At 45.0% G+C, this 22,332-nt stretch overlaps 1 protein-coding gene across 3 annotated transcripts in view; it reads left to right on the top strand.

Annotated features, from left to right (window-relative positions):
- Window positions 1-22,332, top strand: part of SMOX (spermine oxidase) — a 76,685-nt gene that overhangs the window by 14,852 nt on the left and 39,501 nt on the right. The window contains exon 1 of one of the 3 annotated variants that reach the window (XM_032993887.2): window positions 6,199-6,357. The exons of the other annotated variants lie outside the window; for them this stretch is intronic. The gene's annotated coding sequence lies outside the window, so the exon portion shown is untranslated. Of the gene's footprint in view, window positions 1-6,198; window positions 6,358-22,332 lie in introns of those variants that run through there. 3 annotated transcript variants of the gene reach the window in all.

The raw sequence follows: 22,332 nt of genomic DNA, 5'->3' as shown, positions 1-22,332 counted from the left end.
TATACGTAACACTTGCTCCCCGGGCCCCTTGGCACTACTTTCCTCTGCTGCTTGTGAGTGTACCGAGGCTGTATTCTCTGTTCTACTTCTTAGCCTATTTCTTCAGAGCTGAGCTTTTCACGCCAGGAGCGCCTTTCCTTCTCATTTTGTGCAGGTTATAGGAGGGCTTATCTTCAAGACCTGTGACTTTTAAAGACTGCAGGTTATCTGTGGGGCAAGCTATTTTTAGGAAAGGCAGCACCAGGGTGGCTCATAGCACTTGGCAGCGTACACGTGCGGTACACAAAGGCAGCCTCTGTACTGGACGGCTTGTGAAACTGGCATCGTCAGGAGCGGAGAGCCAGGCACGGACAGACAGTGGGATATAGAGAAAACAACAGCTTTTGTTGTTTTGGTCAGCGAGAACGGCTGCAGCCTGCGAGCAGACATCTGCGGGCATCGCAGTGCCCGGAGCGAAGGCAGGAGGGGAGGCAGGGGCTGCTGAGACCAGGGTGGAAGAGGTGTGGGGGGCAGGAGGACTCTCCTGATCTTTCACTGGCCTTTAAGGGGGAACATCTGAAAGAAGCAAGATACTGGCTGGAAGAGAGATATATTGGCTGGAAGTACTGCTGTCACCGGGCCAGTGCTAGAGATCAAAAATGAGACTTGTTGGGCTAGTTTGCGTTTTTCCACTGTTCTCACTGCAGTTGCCATTGCTTGCACTTTCCTCTGTTTCCTGCGGTGAGATAAGGCAGGAGCTGTGCTGCTGTCATCAGCAAAGCCTCCTCCCAGATCTCCACATTCAACCCTGTTCCTTTGTACCTGCCAAATTTTAATTTCTTGGATTCTTTGTGTTCAGAACAGTTTAAGTGGCTGCGGTTTCAGGCAGCCTACACTCAATTGGTGACAAAGTGGAGTAAAGGCCTGTAACTGCTTTCATAAGAAGGCATATTAGGTGAGCTAGGTCTGTCTCTCCTGGGGATAACTCACGAAGGATGTGCTAGAGGTGTATGAAATAGTGAGAGACTTGCAGAGAAGCCAGCTCTTCACCGTCTCTTCCAATATAAAAACATGGGGGCATCGAATGAAGAGCTCCAAGCAAATCAAAGGATGTGTCATTGGTACAGTTCCTCTGTGGAACCCTGCTGCAGGGTGCTGGGGTCATCTATATTTACATGGGGAGATCAGGCAAGCTCATGAAAACAAAATCCAGAGAAAGTTACTAAATACAGAGAAACCATGTCTATCTCGTAAAGTCCCTGAGCAGAAAATAATCGGGAGCTGAGAGGGGCAAGTCTTGTTCTTCCATGTGTGGAGGCAGCGTACTGGCCTAGACAGACCTTTGTTCTCACCCAGGACAATCGTTCTGCTGTTCTTTGCCAGCCCCGATTTTCTGCCTCTTTATTTTTTTTTCACTTTTTTTCAAAGACGTTTGCATTGTGGTGTGGCTGGGGTACTGCTGTCCTTCTTGTTGTCTCCTGCAGATGACTTACTCCAGGATTTTTGAGAGATGGAGCAAGGTGCAAGGGAAATGAATGTGTAATAAAAGCATGCACTGCTGAAGCCGGCACCTATGCTCTGATAGCCTTGCTCCCCCGATGATGGTGGGGATTGAAGGCCCAGGAAGGATTTTTCTCCTGTGTACTTTCTCTCTCCAGTACGGACAGAAAACAGCCTGGGCTGTACTGACTCAGGTTGTTGCCACCATATATCCCAGAGAGTCTTGCAGCACTTACACACCCCATGTAAGTATTTCCAGTTTTTCTAATCCAAATGAAACCAAAGGGATACTTTAGCTACAAGGCCTCGCAGAAATGGAATCATGAAGGATTTTTAAATTTAGCAGAGAGAAGGCTGCCGTAAGAATAAGTATTTGGGACTCAAAGATTGACAGATACAACCTAGAAATAGTGATGCATTTCAAGCATTCAGGGTGCATGCTTGCTACAACAAATTATCAAGGATTGCAATGTATCTTCCACGGCTAGATTTTTTTTTCCACTGAGATTGGATACTTTTCTGAGCAGCTATATCCTTCCAGAAATCCATGTAGGAAAGTGTTAAAGCCTGTAGCTCTCAGGATATTAGAAGAAATTATTGCTTGAGCTGTATCATTCTGGAAATCACCTTCCTAGAAGGGAATAAGGAAGAAAAAACCTGTGAGGGGAATTTCAGGAGTTCTCTTCCTCACCTGGGCTTGTTCTATTTCTAACCATAAAGGCAAGCTGGATGGTTGTTCTTTGTCTAGATTGTTTATTATTACAGGGAAATATTTATGATAGATCTCCCTGCCACTTAGACAGCTTGTCAGATGATGACTGAATAGCAAACGTCATTATTACTCATTCCTATGAATTACTGCAGCTACGCCGGAATGACTGCAAGGTCACGGCTTTTTAGCAAAGGGCACACTCTCTGAAGTGACTTTTGAAACTGCCTGTAGTCTGAATATACTTTCAAAGGGAGGCTGCTGGGCTTTCAGAGTCCCTTTGTAGTCTTGGTAAAACCTTTTATTGACTTATTGTAAGGGGATTGTAAGGAAAAGGGGAAAAACATTCACAAGAAGCAATATTGTTTAATCTTTGCCCTTCCCCGTTGTGTTTATGATCAGTAGTCTTGCTTCAGATAAAACTCCTAGCAGGATTTTGTATTTATGTTAGAATGTTTCTTTCTCCTGCACCGGACGTGGTTTTGCTTTTTCTCCTGGGAATGTATGTTTTTGTTTGACTATTCAAATGTCCGTCAAGTGGATGAATGAATCATGGAAATTCCGTATTACGTACAGATGGAAAGATGATAAAGCATTATATCTGAGCCCTCATGGTAAGCTTGCTTTGTCTACTTTGCAGGTAAAATGGATTAGTCTCTCTCTAGTAAACAAACAGGGTAGAGGATGGAAAATTCAGCTGGGCTGTTTGGAGTTGTTGTAATTATTTAACACAGGTATTTCTAAACTGTACTTAGTGTACTGCTTGGGGGAACACAAGCAGCTCTGCCATTAAGCCCAGAGCAGGAGCAAAAATCAGCGACCTGGTGTCCTAATGGTAATGATTCCTGGGTTAGAAAAATCAGAAAAAAACCCTGTTCTAAGCTACGTATTTTGTGTTTGCTTTTGAGTTGTATTTTAGCTTGACAAAGGGTCCTGCCAGACATCAGTGTGCGAGTGGATCCCCCAAAGATCTGAGCATGTGCCAGACTTCTGACATGCAATGGGGCCTTTTGACTACTGACATGCTCTTAATGCCAACTCTGAATCTTAGCAAGAGTGGGCAATCTGTAAAGCATAGCGCACCCCGTGGTTTGTATCAGGTGGCTTTGCACTGGAAGATCGCTGACTTCAAGTGAATAACGGCATTTTTAACAACATTTTTAAATCTGAGGATGAAAAATGCTGTGTGAGAACACCAAGAGGCAAAGCCTTTCTATACTGAATGTCAGGAATGTGGTGTTTTGGAGCATGGAGGGGTACCGAATGCTGCCTATTTTTCATTTCCACTCCATCTCTTTTCCAAGCAGCTGGATTTTTATTTTCCTAAAAAAGGCTTCATGCCAGGCTTGATCCTCATCTCACCTGACAGTTCTAGGAATGGGGCATTATGCTGGTCGATAAGAAGCTAGAGGACAGTAGCTTAATGGCTTTAAATCATTATTTTGCTTGGCAGAAAGAAAAAGGATCAATCCATCTAATAAGATTCCCTCGACAAGACTTCAAACACCCCCAAACCCAGAAGTACAGCTTAATATAGTGCCCTTCCACTCCCCTCATGCCCACTGTGGGCTCTCCGGCTTAGTTTGCTAGACTCCCTTTGCCTTTGAACGTGTGTGTTGAAGGACATGAGACCTAAGCTATTTCTGTCCATCCCTGGGAGATCTTGCTGTGGTACAAAAAAACCCAAGAGTCCTCCCAGAAAGAGATCTTCTAGGCAAGAACACCCTTTTCTTTCTTCATTCCGATTATGTCTCTGACTCGCAGCTCTTGGCAGTCTTCTCAGGTGTGTTGCACAAGGAGGTCTTTCTTCCTAGCTTGTGGGTTACACTTTCTGGACTTTCATCGTTCACTTTGCATTTCATTCATAAACCTGTGGTTAATGGGTTCTTCCCAGGAAAGATCCTCTATTTACCTTGAAGGCCAGCTGTTCACAGACCACAAGCTAAGAAAACAAATGTCAGAGGCACAAAAAGTGCTTATTTTAGGGTTTAATGAAATTTATTTGGAACTGCTGTCAGAATATGGCACCAACATCAGCCGTATCTGTCAATTCCTCTTTCTTAATGCACCAAACACTGTATGAAACATGTGCTTGCAAAGCATTTTAGCTTTATGTTCCCACAGGTAATTGCATCTCTATGTACCCTCAAAACGTCTTGCAAGCATGCCTAGGGCTTTTGAGCTGGCTGGGCTCCGTTGCCAAATTTAAACTGGAGAAAGAGGGTAGAGCCCAGGGGACCCCAGCCACTCAGAGATTTCTAGATTTAGTTCAAATCCTTCAAATTGCAGCCAAGTGAGCTGAGAGCTAGTGCAGTCCTGAAGAACGGTTGTTTACTTGCAATGGAGGAAATAGAAGTGCCATTCAGTAGGAATTGGCTCACCAGCTTTCCCAGCTGCTGGATGACTAGCATCTCTCATGGGTCAGCCTCTCTGTGGGAACAGGGAGCACAGTTCTTCATCGCGGCTCCTCTGGCTACAAACAGACACGGCCTCGATCAGAGGCAGCCCTGGGGGCAGGTATTGCTCTGGGAGATGCTGAGGACTACGGGTAGGAAATCCTGGCTTCCTCTCTGTCCCCTCCAGATAGGTAGCTCCAAGTCGGACCATCAAACTGACCCTATTTCCTTATCATCTCGGACTCTGTCCGGTCTGGTGGGAAAGGCTGCTCTTTCCAGCCAACATAACCAACCTCGTTGCCAATTCCTCTTTCCAGATATAGCTGGTTAAAACAGGGATATGGCTCATTTCCCTGATGTCCTTTAATTTGCAAAGCTCTGCTTCCATCTGTAGGCTTGGTGGAGACCCTGTGCCGTGGCTGTGGGGCACGTGTGAGAGGGCAGAGCCGCTGCCTCTTCTCCATCAGCATCCCACCATGCCCAGCCTGGCCGGCTCCTACTGGTGTGCTGGATGGGGACAGCCATCCTTATGGCTTGCAGGCTCAGAAACCACGTTTCAAACACAGTGTGTGGCCATGAGATGCCCGTTGTCCTATACTAATTGTCCGTGGCTTCAGCCTCTGGGTGAGGTGCTTTGCAGGTATCAATTCTAGCGGCGACAGCAGAAGCAAAGGGCAGCCTGGAGAGCGCAAGGTCTGGAAGCAAATGGCCCGCAAACACTATATATGTGAAATGGAAAAGTTTGCACAGTAATTATTTAATATCTGACTGAAGCTGGGAAACCCAAGCCCTATGTTGTTGTTGCTGTTTTCTCCAGATGTTTCAGCTGGCTAAGAAACCTCACCCCAGTCGTGCAGGTGCAAACCTCTGGCAGGCAGCTGAGCGCGCTTTATAAAACCTTAAGACGCTTGAAGGAAACTTGCAGAAATGACTGTTTTCATCCAAGGCGCAGTCTTTTCTCCAGACATCCAAAAGCAATTTCAGCCAGCATTTAATGTGAAGGCTGCGGGACGTCCGAGTGTCTCAGCTCTACCGGTGGATCCCCATCCCACGTGTTACCCATTGCTCGCTCCTGGTTGCAAACTTATTTTGCAGAGAGGCTGTAATTTAATAAAACGTGCTGTTGAAGGGGCCGCTGCTTGGAGACAAGACTTTTACCCTGCAGCTGCATGAAAGGCATCAAATTCAGAAGCAGCAGAGCCCTGTCCCCTCCGCTGTGAACGCGTTCTCCTCCCTCCTCGTTACACCGTAATGACATTTTTTTTTTTTTTTGCTTTTCTGTACCTTCAGGAGAGGTCCACCCTGAGGTATTTCAGAGTATAGATCCCGTACCAGCCGGAGTGGGATGTCTGAGGGGCACTGCGGGCTAATGCTGGGATCCCCCATGCCGTCCCCAGCCAAGCCTGTCCTAAAGGAAGAGGCGAGGGTTTATTTCACCCCGGGGTTTTGCCGTTTGGGCGCTGAGGTTTTTCCTTGTGCCGGGCAGGCTGCGGGGGAAGGCGGCCGGGCCGCCCGGTGCTTGGGGCGGGAGGAGGAGATGGCGGAGGAGGAGGAGGAGGAGGAGGAGGAGGAGGAGGAGGAGGAGGAGGAGCTGGGGCGGGCCGAAGGGGAGGCGGCTGGAAAACAGGCCGGCGCTGGTTCTCCCCTCGCAGTGCCCGCAGCCGCCGCAGCCGCGCCGGGAGCCGCTGAGCCGCGGGGAGGGGAGCGAGGCGCTGAGGCGAGCCGGGAGGGCGGCGAGACAGACCCCGTCCCCTCCGGCCACCGCAAAGAGAGGTACGAGGGAGGCGGAGGAGGAGGAGGAGGCGGCGGCAGCCCCCGCGGGGGGTGTCCGTCTTCCCCTCCGAATTTACCTCAGAGGGCATGGCGGGCGAGGGGTTCCCTCAGCACCCCGTCCCCTCGGCTGTCAGGCTGGCGGGAAGGGCAGCACCCACTTCTCTTCCCCCCCCCCCCTCACGATGAGGCCGCGGGGGATTTCCAGCCTGCCGTGGGGGGGGGGCAGCGGGCGGTCGCCTGAGGGGCCCACCCCGGCGCCCCATCCCGCACGGCCCGGCTGGGCAAAATCGCCTCACGAACGTGCGAGCCCTTTTCCCTCAGCCCCGGGAACCGGGGCCTCGCCAAGCCCAGGTGCCGAGCAGGGGGGGCTGCGGGTGGTGGTTTTATCCCAATCCGGTGGTTTTTGAGGAGGGGGGTAGGGGAAAGAAGGACCACCGCCTCCCTGCGTGGGGCTCAGCTGAGGGCAGAGCACCTGCGGATGTGTGTGGCTGTGGTAGGGTTTTGGGGTGTTCTCTATGTTGTTTGTTCGGTTGTGGTTTTTTTTTTTTTTTTTTGTGTGTGTGTTTGTTTGTTTGTTTTCCTTTTTTTTTTTTTTTTTTTTTCCTCTCTCCATATGTTTGTCAGCGTATCGCCCGCACGCGACGTGCGTCCCTGTGCGCCTCTGCTTTCTCTGCCTCAGCGTTTCAGGCGATGACATGAAGAATAAAGGTTAAGTGGGAAAGTCACCATAAGCTGATGTGTGAGGCGGGATGTAAATTACGAGCTGTGAAGACTTGCAGTTCATTTGCGTTTTGGTGTTTCTTGTTTATACAAAGCTGTTACAATAACTGGGGGCTTGGCAGTTCATACCAATCTCGTGTTTTCAGACAAATCCATTGACTTCTGCAGAATTGCTCCGTCTTTTTAAATCGCTGTGGTGGATGAGGGATTAGTCCTGGGCACGCAGTAGTGAAATGCACAAAGCCAATTGTCAGTCACCAAACCTGACCTCAAAACAAAGCTTTTTAGCAATTTACATCATCAGTCCCAGAAATGCAGCTGCTCCACTTGATCCTTGTTCTCTGATCACCCCTAAAAATCCTTTGTGTGGTGTATAGGCACGCTGTCTCAAATCCAGTGCTGAGGCCAGCTGTAATTGCCCTGATATACTGGATGTAAACACAAGCTTTACGTAAAAGTGAAACCATATGTACAGGATAATGCATGTCCACTCCGTGATCCTGCACAAATAGAGTTGAGTCCAGAGCTCTGTCCTTAGCTCACCCTGTTGATCCACTTTTCCCTTAGCCTGTACCACGCAGTCCTGTTCCCAGCGTTACCAGACAGGTTTAGTGGAAGGCAAGAAATCAGCCTATGAGCACTTCTGTGCATTGTGCAAGAATGCCGTGTGTTTTCAGTCTTCTACAAATGTTGTTTTATTGACTTAGTGATAACATTTTGCTCTCCTAGGTCCTTTTTCCTTTCCAGATTGTTAGCCCAGCACTTACTAATCTTTTATGGCACTGCTGGAGAACAGATGTACAGTGTTTTTCAGTGAGTAGCAAGGTTCATAGTTTCATCTGGTTTTGCCTCTAAAAAAGACAGTACTGCCTTTCCCTTTACCCCCCTCTCTCCCTGTTGTGGAGTGGGTAGCCAGAGTGAGAAACAGATTTGGATGACTACTGAGCTGGCAAAAAAAATCTATGGTCTTAGGTCTGACTCAGTGCCTGGATCCAAATCATCGCATAGCTGCTCAAATGTTTACCTGGGCATCTTTGGATTTAGAGGAGCATCTAGCTGGTATTTTGGCCAAACTATATATGGAAATAATCACAGAGGTCTGGGTCTTTAAGTCCTGAAAATTCCAACTGATGTTGGGCACTGTCATCGTTTATCCTTCTCAATCCTTCGGCTCGGTGGAGCAGCTGTTCTTGAGCTGTACCGCTTTGTGCCATGCTTTCTTGAAATACCTGGAATGCCATGAACACCCTGCATGTGTCCTGGGAGCCCCCATCCTCGTCTGTTGTTGCCAAAAGCACTCCTGGATAGTCCTCGCTGGTTTTCAATTGAAAGGCTTTCTCTCTGTTGTGTCTCTCCCACCAAAATGTGCCCGAGTGCTGTCAACAGTTAACTGTGGTATCTCTGAAACACAAGTTTTTTTTCCTGGGGTGGAGGAATCTCAGCTGATTTGGTGGAGATGGAGAGGCTGAGGTAGAGCTTGGAAAGCTCTGTGAAATGGCTAACATTCCTCACAAGCAGAAGAACACCTATGGCTTATGGGCTCCCTACAGAGCCCTTTGGTCTAGAAGATGTGATGGTGCTCTTTTACTGGTCTCCACCTTAGCCAAGTAGTATGATTTTATGATACGGGTTTTTCACAGTCCTCCATCTGCACAAGATAGTGGGCTCCTGCCTGTCTCTGCCTCAGAAGTTTGGAGGGGTATTGCTGCATGTAGTGTATTTGTGTTGCCGAGGAGCTGTCTGTCCTCTCAGCCCCAGTTATATTGCTTCCTGTTTTCTGTGACTGTCACCCCACAGAAAAGTAATCCCTTCTAATGAAATCTAAGATTCTTCAACTAATTTCCTGCTGGCCCAAATGAGGGTCTGAGGAGAATGGTGATGCTAACTTCTGAAGTATGTAGATTTACTTACTTCGTATGATTGGGTTATATAAAAAAAAAATAGAAATTGTTTTCTCTGTGCCTTTGACTTGAGAAATATTAAAATGCAGCCTGTTGTGTTTCACAAATCTAACTGCTGTCTCCTTGTCTCAGCAGCTGTAATTAACAGACCAGAAAATGGAAGAATGTAGAAATATCCTTTCCCAGTGGCCACAAACATTCGTCCTCTCCAGAAGTTAATGAAGTCAAGTCTATGGAAATTAAATAACTGATTTTTTTTTTTTTTTTTAGCTCTGTTGGTAAGCCAAACTATTATGTTGGAATGGTAGATAATAAAGAAGTATAAAGGTTGCCTCTTGGAAATGAAGTGGGTGAGGAATGGATTTGAACTCTACTTCTCAAGAGAGTGTCTAAACCATCTGGCTTAAGGATCTGTCCCGCTCTGCTTGGGTGTAAAAATTAATCTGTAGCACAGCAGTGATGTGGGAGAGGGATAGTAGCTCACCATGGCTGGTGAGCGACGTGCTCTCTACTGGCTGGTGGGAGGTGGGGTTCAAATCCTCTAGCACATGAAATGTGCTAGCAAGTTTGTGAGAAGGGGATAGAAGCATAATGTTAAAAAAATGAATGCAGCCAATTCCTTGTATTATGAACTCTTTAAGAAGTGAATAGTTAAAAAATGGCATCACGAAGCATGGTGGTGTTTCCAGACCATGTTATCATCCTTGTTGTGTTCCCGTTGAGGGAACATGAAAACTTTCAGCCCTTGATGATGTGTTTTGTTTTCCTCAGCTCTTGTTGATGTGTTGGCTTTGATGTGTCCAGGTATTCCATGCATAGAGGACACGTGGGTGTATGCACAGTAATATCACTTAAGCTTATAGTAGTCACCATGGAAATTGGTTACAAATCTTTGCTTTTTTAAAAAATCTGATGTATCTGTGGTTTCTTTTTATTTTAAGAAAAGATTCCAGAAATACTGTGGGTGGGACTATGAACTACTTGGAAAAGAAAGCTTTGTGGCAACTCGTTAGCACCATGTGCATCATGGCACCTGAAGAGCATGTTGATGTGGTTCAGCTGTTTCACATGACATGTGGCTCTGCTCTGGAGGGTGGCTTTGTAAAAACCTGAGTTTGAGGCCCTTAGTTTGTGCCTGTGTACAGTTGTGAACATATTTTGGGGAGCCTGTGGTGTTCAGCTCCTCCCTGTACCTTCTGAGAGTCCACTGCAACCTGTAGTAAAGCATCTTGAGGTTAAACTTGGCACATGCAGCTGTTTTAAGGAGAATGTCATCGGTTGGTGTTGCAGCAGTATTGCTCTTCAGCAGTGCAGGGCGGATGCTCTTTATAGAATTCATAAAGAACCTTTGCCTTCACCTGACCGGAGCGCGTCCGTCACATCACCAAAATATACAGCATATATTAATTGTATGGGAATAAAAGGCTTTGAGTACCAGAGCCAGCACCCTTGAGGGACCCTGGGGTAGGGATTGGGTTGCAGGCTGGAGGGATGGTAGTGGGGGTTCAGCCAGCAGCTCCACGCTGCCCACCCTGGCTGTGGATAGCACAGCACTTGGGATTTTTATAAGAACCTGTTTGCAGGCTGAACCTGCCAGCAGCATGACACAGACCTTTGCTTTGGGAAGTGCAATGGATACATATTGGTGACCTTCTCCTCTGGGGATCTTTAAATGCAGTAGATTTTTAAAAAGTGGTGTGCTGCTTTGAATTTTAATCATGTCCTTGGTTTAAAGCACTATTTTGGTATTGTGGGTTTTTATTTTTGTGTTTTTTTTTGTGTTTTTTTTTTTTTTTTTTTTTTTTTTTTTTGTGGCCGCTGGAGTTTTTGTTTTGTGACATCGTGGGGCTGGGGGCATGGGGTGGTAAGGATGGATGCTGCAAGGAATGTTCTGGCACAGAGGAAGCCCCGGGTTGCTCTGAAGGTAGCGAGGTGAATTCATCAGCAGGAATGTAATACAAGAGGGTCAAAAAGATTCTCCCTGCTGTTTGTGCTGGAGCTTGATCCCTGAGCTGTTCCAGGGTAGTTCTCTGCTACCAGGCCACGCTTTACGTCTCAGTAAAACAAGACAGCTATTGTTAGTGCTCTCAGATAACTCAAAATGATGGCAGCTGGAGGCTTGCTGGTCTGGGGGGAAACAGATTTTTGCAGCCCCGGAGTAGTGATTTACACAGAGCTTTGGTTGTCATATGTTCCTTCTTTGGGGCTGTTTCCCGCATCACCCTCTGAGACCATGTTTATCTCACTTCTGAGAGTAGGAGGATGGAGGGGGAGAGCTGGAGGCACCGGAGCAGATCGGTGACAGGATGGAGGCCACAGTAAGCGAGGCAGATTCTCAGCTGTGGGCAGCCTGGAGAGCTGAACTGACGTAAAGGCAGATGGCTTCAGCTTGTGGGGAATCTTCAGTTTTGGTCACTTGCGTTTCTTTTATCCAGTAGGTCTTTAGAGGGCTGCAGAGTCTTTATAATGGCTTGAAAATCTCATTAAAATCCTTTTTTTTTTTTTTTTTTTTTTTTTTTTACCTACTGAGTTCAAAGGCAGGAACTACCTTTTAAGAAATAAGAAAATATTTGTTTTACTGGCTGACGAAGTAGAGAATAATTGGAGGTAGATAATTTCTGAAAAATGGATAGTTATTTATTCATTTCTTCATTGTTCATTATTCTGCATAATGCCAGATTTTTCTTAAGTGTGTCCTCTATATTTAGCTGAGTGGCATTTAACAGTGTAGGTTGCTGACATGCTTGGAAAGACTGAAATATCGGACAGGATATGATGATGTTTTCACACTTTGAGGAGAGGAGAAAAAGAAAGCAATTTGATTTAGATTATTTCTGTCGTGAAGTACCTACTCAAGCTAATGTATCCAGAAAATGCCTTGTGCTAAGCTAAGTAGGGAGTCCTGGCCCATCCCCGAGCTGGGAATCGCATAGGGAAGAAGCAGTTTCTTTTTAAGAGCTCTGTTCAGTTTAATTCATTTGGTGGGGCAGGTGAGTAATGCTTTTTCTCTCAAAGAGATTGTACAGGTGTGATATTCAGATGTGCTAACCTAAAGTTTCTGTTGGACAAACAGACATTTAGTCTGAAACAGAATTAAAAATTGTTCTGTCCCGTGGGCATGTGTGTTCCAGGATGTAGGTGTAACCTCCTGCTTTGATCTCCAGTTGTCTTCTAACAGGATTTTCTTTTTTGGAATCAGTCACAGTTGTGATCCCAGAGGACTCTGCCAGGAAGCCGTGCATCATTAGTGCGTCTGGTAATCCTCTGGTTGAACTCCTAAAAATCTTTGACCCTTTTGGAAAGCCTGGGTAGCTGGAAGGAGTGTCGTTCTGCAAGACACTGGCTTCAGCAGTGAAACTGCATTAAGATATTTTCACTGTGCTGTCCTATCCGACTGCTTGTTTCCTCTCTTGCATAACTGTTCTCCACCTCTGTTAGGGCATAGTCTTTTGGGTGACTTATACAAACTTAAGGTGCTACATCTCAAGGTGAAAGGGATGGTCCTGTGTGGGTGTGCCTGTGGGTGAGGGATCTTGATCAAGGAGCCTACACACCTGGCATCAGATTATCACTTATTTTTATAGGGTTATTTTTCAGTTGGATCCAATCCCCGGCCTGTCCCATGACTGCTGCTATCAGCACTACCCAGACAGTCAGGGCTGTCCTTCTTAAGGACAGTGCAAACTTAGTTCTAAGTTTCCTGAGATTGCAAAGCTGTGCCCTTGGACGTGCTGAGGTGTACTCTCACACACACACACACACGAGTGGGTATTTCTGCCTTGGATGACTTCTGTCATCTTGCTCACTGCATGCTTCCATGGATATACGCGACAGAGCTTGGGGATTGGCTTTGCATTTACAAGAATAAGCCAGGAGGATTTGTGGGGGCACTCAAGGAAGCAAAAATTAACCCCCCCGTGCTGCTGAAGTTGATAGGTTGAGCTCTAACCCTGAGTTAAAGGTTAGTACTTGGGGCTTGCAGTTTACACTCTGCTGCTGGGATGGCCTGATCCCACAGAAGCTATGTGCCATTAATTAACGCTTGCAGAAGCGCAGTGCTTCAAGCAACGTAGTAGACTCAATTAAATGTCCCTTTCATAGTCATGGGGAGCTCACGCCGTTGCTCCAGTTATACAGTAGCATCTGGTGCCTCTGCTGGGACTTTGAAGAGAACTTGACAAAGGGCTGAATGTGACCATGGGCTTTAGAGTTAAGCACTGGGTCATTACCCTTTTTGTCCCCCAGTTCCCTCAGGGTGGGATCCCGGATTCTGTGGTGGGCTCCCCGCACAGCAGAGCGGAGCATTAGGAGGGGAAACAAAGTTTTGATGAAAGCGCTACATAAAATCAGCTTTGCTTTTTGGGCAAGCTGGTGGGAAGCATTGAAGGTCACAGATCCTGGGGATGACTGAAAGGTCAGTGCTAACTAGGCGTTTCTTCATGAAGAGTTTTTATGCAGGTGGGATTTCTCATGCTGGGCTCCCTGCCGAGCAGAGGGACAGGCAGTGCGGGAGGGGAGATGGGAATCTGTAATGCTAAGCAGATGATCTGTAAGCTTTTTTGTTGTTAGGAGCACAAACATTTTGCTCGAGGCTTCCCCAAAACATGAAAGAGATCCAGTCCTGAAGATCTTACGCATGAAAATATTCCAGGGAGGAACAGAAGAAAGGCCTTAAAAAAAAAAAAAAAAAAAAAGAAGCTCCTCTGACTTCAGGGTGAGATGTGGAGGCAAAAGGTGCAGACAGGCTCCTGTTAATAACTGTCCCTGTGCTGTGGGATGTGAGAGGAACTGTCTCATTGGGAGGGCTGTGCTGGGGAGCTCCTGTGCCTGTTCTGTAAGACTGATTGTTGGTGTTATCTCTGTAGTGGTCCTTCCTGAGCGGAGGGAGAAGTTACCACGTGGGAGTGGGTAACTGCTGCACACAGGATCTCACAGCATTGCTCTGATATATTATGACAATATTAGTTAAGCTCATGTGCTCTGGGGCTGCTGCTGCTATGTTCTGTTGTCCTAGTTCTGTTATAAGCAAAGAACAGCGGGGCTGGAAGGGACCTTAATAAACTGTCTAATCCGACCTTCTGCCCCAAGACTCGGTCAGATCTGTCTAAACTTCCCCAGCAGATGTTTGTCCAACACAGTTGTTAAAAGCCTCCAGTGATGGACTTTCCCCACCCTCCCTGGGTGATCCTTTAAAGTCCTTCATTGTTCTTATTACCAAGATTTTCCTAGTTTCTGACTTCGATTTCTTGTGCTATAGTTGAAGATTGCTGACCTCTTGCCCTTTTGTTTCTGTACAGAGCAAGCTGTCCAGTCCTCCGCAGCTGACTTTGGGGAATGTCTGGGCCATGTCTTTCTTGAGCTGCAGGGCCCAAAACTTGCCTGCACTGCTCTGTCTGGTACCTACCTGTACTGAGCTGACAGACGCAATTTTATGACTCTCATATGTAGACTTTGGGGGTATGATGGATTCATTTCTATATTTTTTTTTTTTTTCCCCTGACAGCAGCACAGATAGTGTTTTGTCATGAAAGGTTTCGTTATGACTTTGCCTCTTTACCCACTGTAAAAACAGAGCACGTGTTCTTTTTGCTCAAGTGCCATCTTTTCCACAGGGGTGTGTTACAGATCTTCACTGACTGTTCCATAATAATGCCTCTCTGTCGTAATGTGAAGGTCCTTGTCAGCTTTCCCCATGACTAGCTCAATTGCAACTTGGGCAATTGTGCTTTACTGATCTGACCTCCCAGCTGCAGATCAGAAGTGACCTTCTGCTCTCCCTCCCTGAAGTGGTTATGCTCCGTGCATCTGATTTTTTTACGTACTATCTCTTTGTTTCTGTGAAGGATACAGTTATTCATGCATTTCTAAAGCTGGTAAGAGGTGCCTGTGAAGATTATTCTGAGAAGAGAGGTAGCACTCAAACATCAAACATGATAGAAAATGCAGCCGATAATCACTAGAAACATTACTTACTAAGGTAGACTGGGTAATGTGCCAGCCAGCATTAAAGGAACAATTAGCTGTTTGCTTGAATGTGATTGTTGTTTGATTGTTATAATTTTAGGAAAATTATTCTGAATGGCTATTGTGTGACAGAGACAGATATCAGAGGGCTGCTCATCTGTCTGGGTGAAGTGAATTTGGGTATTGTTGCTTCCAGGTGAACAATTGTCCACATTACACAAAGCACTGTAGTTTGCATTCACTGACTTTGTACACCGTAGTTGTATCTGTTTTGTTAGGTTTAGGGGGTTCATTTTACAGGATGCTGAGAGGAAAGTGGCAGTTTCATTTGAACTGCCTCTAAGTGCTTCACTTTGTGTAGTACCTTATTTTGGGGAGGAAAAAAAAATAAAAATTGCCTGTGTGTATTGTTGCAGGCATTTTCTCTAGATCTATTAACACCTCTTACAGCTTTCAGTGGGAGAGAGTAGGAAGTAAGTGTGAAAGGTATGTCTACATACAGAGAGCCTTTGTCCTGAGACAGCTGAAGAAGCTAACACCAAAATGCAGGCTGGTCTGGGCAGGTCTGAAACATCTCAAGTTTATTGTGGTGGGAGGAGCAGGTGGGGAGGAGCAGTCTTGATTTTGTTTGTTTGAACTATCAGTATGTATCTTCTTTGAATTCCTCACAGTTTTCTTGCAGAGCTTTTGTATGATAACTTGTATAACATGAGTCTCCAGTTTCTCTTGTTCTGTTTCAAATAGCAGTGAAAGCTCTAGTGTTTTCTTTCTTCCTTTTTTTTTTTTTTTTTTCCCCCTTAATTACAGATATAGGGACCTTTAGTCAAGTGGAAAGTATTTTATTGACAGCTTTTGAGTCTAAAGTACTTGTTATCACTGAACAGGTGTAGAGTGCTGTAGGCTACTGGGCAAAATCCCTTGTTCAGTGTTTTTCCATAATAATTTCTTAGAACCGAAGAGTAATTTAGATTGCATAGGACACGTGGAGCTCCCTCATCTGACCCGCTCCAAGCAGGGTCAGAATCAAAGGGAAGTTTCTTGTGAATTTTGCTGATGAAGTTTTCAGACCTTTTCCACTCGAGCGTGGCAGGTTGGTGCCATGCTTAGTGCTCTCACAGTGAGGAATGTTTTCTTGTCTAATCAGAATTTTCTCTTGCTGCATGTTATGCCCACTGTTTCTTGTCCTTTTGTTTGTACTCATCAAGAATCTGCTGCATCTTTGTAACCTCACAGTTAGGTAGTTGAAGATACAAATTAGATCCCTCACTAACCACCATTTCTCCTCTAAGTTAAACAAACCCCATTCCCTCATTTTCTTCTCTTAAATCATGTATTCCAGAGATCAGACCGCTTCAGTGGTGCTCCACTGAACTCGGTTGAGTTTATCTTTTCTGAGGAGTGCAGCTAAATTAGATAGTGCTCCAGATGAAGCCTCCTTGATGCCGAGAAGAGCCATTTCCCCAAGCTCTCGGCTATTGTCCTTCCCAAGACGGTGCAGTAAGTGACTGGCTTTTGTCGCTGCAGGGGTATGCTGCTGATTCCTGCTCACCTTATTGCCCACCAGGACCCCCAGGTGCTTTTCTGAAGAGCTGGTCTCTAGCCAGTCAGTCCCCAGTTTGTCCTGACAATGGGTATTTTTTTGTCTCAGGTGCAGGACTCGTGTTTTTCTCAACTTCATGAGGTTTCCTTCATCCCATTCTTCCAGCTTGCCAGGCAGTCCTGCCCTCCAGCGTATTGACTGCTCACCCCAGCATGGTGTTGTCTCTGAACTTGCTGAGGGAGCTCTCCATCCCATCATCTAGGGCATTAGCTAACCTGTTGAACACTGTCAGTAGTGGCTGTTCGTTGAGAAACACCACTCATAAAAGGCTGCCAGATAAGACTTCAGTCTGTTGGCTGCTACCTTTCGAGCTCAGTGATCCAACCAAATTTTAATCACCTTGTGTTTCACCCATTCAATCTGTATCTCCCTGTTTGTGGGGACAGGTTAAGTGTCTCTAGGATGGTCACTCTTTAAAAGATCTGCTAATGAGGGAGTTGCTTTGAAACAGTGAAAAACTTGTGTTCAGACTGACCTACATGGGGCTTTTTTCTGAGGAAAGTGTGCTGGAAGGAGTGTGAAGTAAAAGCACATGGGATTCTAAAAAGTAGTTTCTGGTCTCTCTTTCTAGGTTGATAAGCCCACGGACTCGTACTTTCCATCCACATTGATGGTCATTAGCTTGTTTTTAGACAGAGATTAAAGCCAGTATTAAACTTGGAAGAGCTAAATTCTGAATTCTTCCTGTTGAAAGTATGAAGGAGGCTTCCTTCAGGCAGTCACCTGCCTGCTTGCCTGGACTAGTCTGTTCTTAGGAACGTGTCTGGCTTAAATGGATCCAGCTTAATCTCCTACCTGGTGTTTTTTAATTTTGTTGTTCTCTACAAGAGTCTCTCCAGTCAGCTTCTATAAAAAGCACATTAGCTGCACAATGGTGAGCATCTAAGGGCAAAACTTTGCAAGGTATAGCTAAGTGCTTCCTATGAATCATCACTGAAGGCTGAGGTTTTCCTTTATGCAGCTGCAGGACAGTATTGACCCTCACAATTGTACCTTGACCCTCTAAAATGCCAGAGCCTTTTCTGGAGTCTTGCTGATTAGGAAGTTGCTCCCCATTTTTACCTTTGTACCTGTGACTTTTCTTAAGTATTTCCTCTTGTTGATGTTGGACCACGGTGTCAAGATCATTTGGAAATCTAAACCTGTACACCATAGTGCTTGCAGATCCTCCCAGCTGAATCATCTGTTGGGTTTATGGCCATACATTCCAGTCTATCATCCAAATTGGCAATGAAAATATTGCACAGCTCTTGTGCCTGGCTGAACCCGCTTTCCAGTGCCCTCCTGATTAGATAGCAAACCCTTGATAATTAAGCTCAAGAACTATGCTGTCAGACAGACATTTTATGGTGATTACATCTAGTTCATGTTTTCTTAGCTGGATCTTATGAGAATGTCATGTGGAACAGTGTCAGAGCTAATAAAGATTGCATTTCTGAATATCCTTATCACTTCTGTACAGGCCTATGTTTTTTTTTCCTGCTGATGCATAGATCCTTTATTGTTCCATAGATTTTTGAGGCTAGAAGGGACCTTAAAAGTGATGAGATCTGTCCCTGTCCACACTGAAAGTTTAAATGCACAAGCCACCCCAGATTTATCAATTTATCAGGAGTTTTGTAACGGGACAGTTGCGATATGACAGCTCCAGAAGATCAAGAGGAAACAAATGTGCTGTCTTTATAGGTCCCAAACAAAATTAAACAATTACCTGAATCCAGTCTTCAGAGCAGCCTTTGAACGAATCCCAACCCTTTTCCTCAAGGGCTGGAAAAATAAAGAACGTGTCTAATCTGTACCAGATATCAGCCAACGGTTATCTGTGCCTACGTGCTGTTACTCAGATCTTGTTACCTGTCTAATTGGATGATAGGCAGTACTCTTCACAACTATATAAGTATATTAAGCTTAATCTGCTTTCAAGCAGGGAGGAGAGGATGTGCTTGATGACAAATGGACACAAGAAGATGCACAGTGGAGCAGCAGTGTAAATACGGTCCTGTGTCCCCATCACTTCATTTCCAGGAACTTTGAGGCAGAGGTTCTGTATGTCTGCAGCATTTTCATTAATATCTGGAGTCCCAGAGCAGAGACTTGCAACACTTTCAGACTTTGCCCATGCTAGCCAGGCAATTCCACCTTTAAAAGCACAGTTTTTTCTAGTGGTTAAATCCCTTTCACAGGTGTCTTTTATTAAAATGTATAGGATAACTTCATCCCTGTTTTTAAATCCAACGTGATATAACAGAGAGAGGTGTCCTCTGTGTGTGTGGGACACCTGGGTTTTGCAGCAGGTTCCTGGTCCTAAATCTTGTTTCCAGTACATGAAGATGCACAGTGGACAGGATCAGAAAGCTTGCACAGGAGTTGGCGTGATCAGTTCTATACATAGAAAGAGAGGAGATATTTGGTTATTGAAATACTTTTCCTTTTCTTTCCTGAGAATATGCAGTTAATGCATTTATCCATTTTAAAACTTTTGGAGTGGATTGACTTCTCAAAGGCATAGTGAAAACAAAGCCAGACTCTTGTAGAAGATGTGGGTTTATATTTTCCCAGCAGCTGGCTTGTCTGTTGAAAGACTTGTGGATATGAGCATGCTTCACAAGTTGTCACCACGTATTATATTCTCAGGAGAATGTACCCAGAAACGTCCCTTGCGTATACAAAAGATGCATCTGCCAAGGGGATCTTTAGCTCAAGGTAATGGGAGAGTGACTATGTGAAACATGTCTTGTCCAAATGTTTTGTGGATTCCCTTGGGATCGATAGAGGATTTTGACACAAGGCTCAAGTTGAGCCCAACTTTTGGCCCTATATCTTGGGTGAGGTGCCTAGGGCTTTTCATTTATAGCCTGCTTACCTCATCTAAAAACTATCTCTAACTTGTCATGCTGTCCAACATCTGTCTGTGGTAGGCAGAAAAGACAGCAGTAGACCTCTTAATCTTTAAGTGTCTTACGCAAATGTAAACTCCGATAAGTGTGTTTATCACCAAGCAGCTCATTTACCAGCTGTGCAAAGTACCTTGTGGTTCATTTATATGGGAGGTTTGGAGGATTCTCTTGATACTTTCTATCTTGACATCTGTGGTTTTGTGGCTGGCAAGGGTTAAGAGTTAGGCACTTTTCCACATGAGGAAACTATTCCACTGTAGAGTGGGGTGTGAATTTAAAGCATGCTGACTTTCCCATGGAAAATCTTATTAAATAACAAAGCCCCTAAATCACTTTTATTTTGGATGTAGGGAAAAGATTGCAGGGTAACTGTTTTGATCCATTTCAGTGTAGACAAACTCCTCAGCCACCAGTTTATTTTGGATGAACGAGACAATAGCTGTTGAACGCAGAAGAATTTTTATAGTTATCCACACCTGATTTAATTGCCAGACTAAAAGCATGGTCAACAGGGAAAATCGTATTTTTTCCAGAGGGTAGGTCTCATCTCAGCACCTAAATTGCTGGGACGGGCTCTGGAGAGAGTATGTGTCCTCGTTTTCACTACATAGGAAGCCTACTCTCCTAGCTGAGGCACTGATGATGGGTAGTTACGGGTACCTGTTCCCTCCTGTTGCTGTGTGCCTCGGTCAGATTTTGATTTGAGGCATCCAGGGGAAATGAATGAGAATGGTCTGTTACAGATGGTCTCCCCAGAGTGTTAAATGAGGTGAAGGTTGCAGTCTTTCTGTAACAATATACGTTAATAATACCTTTATCTCCCATCCCGGTCTGCTGTGTATTGAAGTAAACACCCATACTCAATCTATCATGAACTTTGTGTGGGCTAGACTCTGACCTGTGCTTATTAAAGGGTGAAGAATGCTCTGTCATAGGCAGTTGATAAGGGAATTCAGAAATAAAAATGGACATTAAGTTGTCAGAGGCCTTTTTTTCCCTTTAGCTTTAGCTGCAAAAAAATAAAGGCATAGGTTGTTTTCTTCCTCCTGCATGGGCAATATCTAGACATGCCCAGCACTTTCACGATTGTTTTCCAAAAGCAAGATAACCGTTGTGGTGGTCCTGTCTGGCCGCTGCCTGCTGCAGATCAAACCCACACCCAGTAGCTTCTGAATCAAAAGCAGAACACCTGCTTGGTTGGTCATTAGTGTCTTCTCTACAAAATGTTTTAGAACCAAAACCAGACGTGCAATGCTGTATGTTTTCAAGAAAACAAGATTTGTAATGCTTCTTAGCTCCTGGGGGAGGATTCATCTCGCGGTTGTGAGCAGCGTGGATCCCTCCACAAGGACAGCTCAGCCACAGAGTGAACGTGTCACGCTAAGTCTTCATTAGGGTCTTTAAGCACTATTTTAAGTTTTCTGAACCTAAGTCATAGAACATCTTGCATCTGGAGTCAAAGCCTTGACTGTGGCATGCAGTCCTTTGGAAAGCTGTGCAAAGATCCTCGTGTCTCTCAAAAACACTGGCCTGTATTTCAGAAAGGGACATTGTGAACGAGGAGAACAAGTTTCAAATCACATGTCCCCCAGCAAGTACTGTTCTTTCGATAGGAAGACTTGTCAGAGAATGTTAATTGAGCCCCTTTTTAAATGAAGGAGGCTTTGCTTCCTTCCCAAGTTTTCAAAACAAATTTTCCAAATACAGAGCCTATGTTTCATTCAAGTGTAAATCCTTTCTCTTTAACCTGGAAGTTATCCCAGAAAAAAGCCTATCCATTCACTGCAGGACAGACCCTTGTGGTTGCAGTGGAAAAAAAGAAGTGGATCAAATTGTCCAAACAGGAAGGGAATTAAGAAAAGACTTTACTCAGTGAGCGGAGCTCTCATTTAAGTTTAAATGGTCATCCTACAAACTCCACTTCATATCTCTCTTGCTTTTGAAGCATCACACAATAATTGAAGTGTCTGCTAAATTTGGAAATGACAGATCTTTCTTGCCAACGTGCCAGCCTAGCTGTAGGCTGTATGGATTTTAGCATGTAGTTACAGGATGGATGCAAACAGTGATTTGAAATTTACTGGCTTGTTATCTCTTCTGACTTCCACGTAGCTCAGTCCTGGGAGGTATCTAATATTTTACATTGATTGCTTTTCATTTGAAGGCATTAATTGAAGTGCTTTTTTTTGGCACAGCTACGTGCTAATGCTGTTTTACATATGGTGAAGCTGAAGTATTGAGAGGATAAAGCATGATGATGTGCTGAATAAAATGAGCTCCCATCTAAACACATTGAAGTTATGCTATGTTTTTAGCAATTTATGGATAGGATTGTCATTCTTTTGCCCCCAGTCACATGGGAAGGCTGTGGAAGAACAGATAAATCACAAATGTCCCAGTTGCCTGTTTCTACTGTTTACCACATGACAAGTCTTCCTGCTCTGTGAAAAATCTCTTAGACCTAAAATATCTAATTTTTTTCCTTAGCCTGTGCTATTTAATTTTTCTCTTTGAGCAATGTTTTATCTTAATTCTGTGAAGCTGTTTGAGAGGCAGTTTCCTGAAGAGAAGCAATGCAAAGTAAATTTCTCTTTGTTTCAGTAAAATGTCTTGACTGTCACAGGGGAGAAATGTTTTGGAGTTCAGGTGTGTCAGGAGGAAGGAAAGGCACCTTGCAGAAGTGATAATCCATCCTTAGTGTGCATCCCACGGCATTCCGGGCTGCTGTTGCCAGCAGGGCACTTGGTAACCTCAGGAAGTTGACTGGAGGAGATTTTCTCTTGGAATCTCTAGAAAGTTTTATTCCTCGGGCTTTTGTTTTGAAGTTTGCAACAAGGTGAAAGTAAAGCCGAAGGTGTCACTGTTGTGTTTTCATCTCTTTCCTCTCCCACTC

The sequence above is a fragment of the Tyto alba genome, unplaced genomic scaffold (assembly GCF_018691265.1).
Source record: "Tyto alba isolate M040663 unplaced genomic scaffold, T.alba_DEE_v4.0 Super-Scaffold_6, whole genome shotgun sequence".
Taxonomy (NCBI): domain Eukaryota; kingdom Metazoa; phylum Chordata; class Aves; order Strigiformes; family Tytonidae; genus Tyto; species Tyto alba.
This window is presented reverse-complemented; position numbering and strand designations above follow the sequence as displayed.